This window comes from Colobus angolensis, unplaced genomic scaffold, assembly GCF_000951035.1.
Source record: "Colobus angolensis palliatus isolate OR3802 unplaced genomic scaffold, Cang.pa_1.0 Scaffold154, whole genome shotgun sequence".
Lineage (NCBI taxonomy): Eukaryota > Metazoa > Chordata > Mammalia > Primates > Cercopithecidae > Colobus > Colobus angolensis.
Genome location: NW_012114644.1, coordinates 5,243,115 through 5,245,554, shown reverse-complemented (window position 1 = coordinate 5,245,554; position 2,440 = coordinate 5,243,115). Strand labels below are relative to the sequence as shown.

The 2,440-nt window shown below is 40.3% G+C and overlaps 1 protein-coding gene across 1 annotated transcript in view; it reads left to right on the top strand.

The window, feature by feature from the left end:
- CXCL17 (chemokine (C-X-C motif) ligand 17) overlaps positions 1 to 2,440 on the top strand; it is a 21,917-nt gene that overhangs the window by 18,146 nt on the left and 1,331 nt on the right. The window lies entirely within an intron of this gene.

Sequence of the window (2,440 nt, the reverse complement as noted above, 5' to 3'; positions counted from 1 at the left end):
AAAATAAATTTGGCTGTATCAAAATTGTAAATGAGTATAATAACTTTAATCTAGTAATCTCACTTTAGGAAATCTCAACAATAGAATACTAGCATGGATGCTCAAAGAGATACGTACAAGAATATTACTTATAGCAGTATTTGTATTGACAAACAAATGGGGGAAATTTTCTTCAAAGGCAAATTGAGAAAACCTAATTACTGTCAAAAATAATTAGGTAAACCAGGGGCAGTGGCTCAAGCCTATAATCCTAGCTACTCAGGAGGCTGAGGCAGGAGGACCCAGTAAGCCAAGGAGCTCAAGACCAGCCTGGGCAACATAGCGAGATCCTGTCTCTAAAATAAATATAATAATAATAATAATAATAATAATAATGAGATAAATCATTATGTGTTGGCTGGAAAGATATCCACAATATATTAATGAAAAAAACGATGTAGAGACCCCCTATTTCACATCCTTCATTAACATAAGTTTCAGGTGGATTACAGATCTAAATTTGAAAAACAAATTTACAAGGAAATACAGGAGAATATATTCACAACCTTGAGGTATGAAAGCCTTTCTTAAACAAATTACAAAATGCATAAACCATAAAGTAAAAGAGTAAATAAATCTGACTTCACTGCAATTAATAAGTTTTAATCATCAAAAGAATAAAATGACAAGCTGCCTACTAGGAGATGATATCTGTAATATATATAACCTTCAAAGGATTAGTAGTCAGAATACTTATATAAGGAATTTCTACAGACCAGTGAGAGGAGGGCAGGAAATACAACAAATGGGCAAAAATACTTGAATGGCCACTTCACAGATGATGAAACCCAAACAGCTAATAAACATATGCAATAGCACTCAACCTTATTTTTACAAGGAAAATGTGAATTAAAACTAAAGTGAGGCCAGGTGCAGTGGCTCATGCCTGTAATCCCAGCACTTTGGGAGGCCAAGACAGGGGGATAACCTAAGGTCAAGCGTTTAAGAACAACCTGGCCAACATGGTGAAACCCCATCTCTACTTAAAATACAAAAAAAGTAGCCAGGTGTGATGGTGCACATCTGTACTCCCAGCTACTCAGGAGGCTGAGGAAGGAGAATTATTTTAACCCTGCACTGCAGAGGTTGCAGTGAGTCAAGATCACGCCATTATACTCCAGCCTGGACAACAGAGTGAGACTCCATCTCAAAAAAAAAAAAAAAACTGGGGAGAGACATAAACATTCAGACCATAATGTATACACAAAGTTAAAAAATGAGCAAAAAATAAACTAAGTTATTTAGGAATCTATACACATAGGTGGTAAACAATAAAGAAAAGAAAGTAAATAATTACCATAAAACTCAGGATTGTCACTGTGATGGGGAGAGGAAGCAGTGATCAGAAAAGCAGGGGTGCTGTTGGCAATATTCTATTTCTTTCTTTTTTCTTGAGACGGAGTTCTGCTCTTGTTGCCCAGGCTGGAGTGCAATGGCGCAATCTCGGCTCGCTGCAACCTCTGCCTCCCGGGTTCAAGCAATTCTCCTGCCTCAGCCTCCTGAGTAGCTGGGATTACAGGAATGCGCCACCACGCCCAGCTAACTTTGTATTTTTATTAGAGACGAATTTTTCCATGTTGGTCAGGCAGGTCTCGAACTCCTGACCTGAGGTGATCTGCCTGCCTTGGCCTCCCCAAGTGCTGGGATTACAGGCGTAAGCCACCGTGCCCGGACGCAATATTCTATTTCTAAGCCTAGGCAGTAGTTTCATGAATATCTGCTTTATAACTATTTATTGAATTGCATGTATAAGTTTGTGTGAACTTCTATAGAAATATAATACTTGGCAATAATAGATTCAGTTGTTTTTTTGGCGGGGGGGGTGGCGCGGTTGAGACAAGGTCTTGCTCTGTCACCCAGGCCGGAGTGCTGTGGCATGATCACAGCTTACCTCCTGGGCTGAAATGTTCCTCCCACCTCAGCCTCCCCAGCAGCTGGAACCACGCCATCATGCCCAGCTAATTTTTGTGTTTTTTTGTAGTGATAAGGTTTTGCCATGTTGCTCAGGCTGGTCTTGAACTCCTGGGCTCAAGCTATCTGCCCACCTTGACCTCCCAAAGTGCTGGGATTACAGGCGTAAGCCACCATGCCCGGCCAGATTTCTTAAAGGTCAGACTAAGGCAATACGTATAGTATAATCTCATTTTTGTTTTTAAAATAAACCATTGTATTTATATACCAGAAGGTATGGAAAAATATGTAGCAAACTATTAACAGTGGTTAGCCCTGGAAAATGTGTTGTAGAGGCTGGGGTGGGGATTTAAAAATGTTTTTCCACTGGATGAGTCTTATTTTTTTTATTTTTTTATTTTTTGAGACAGAGTCTCGCTCTGTCACCCAGGCTGGAGTGCTGTGGCCGGATCTCAGCTCACTGCAAGCTCCGCCTCCCGGGTTCACGCCA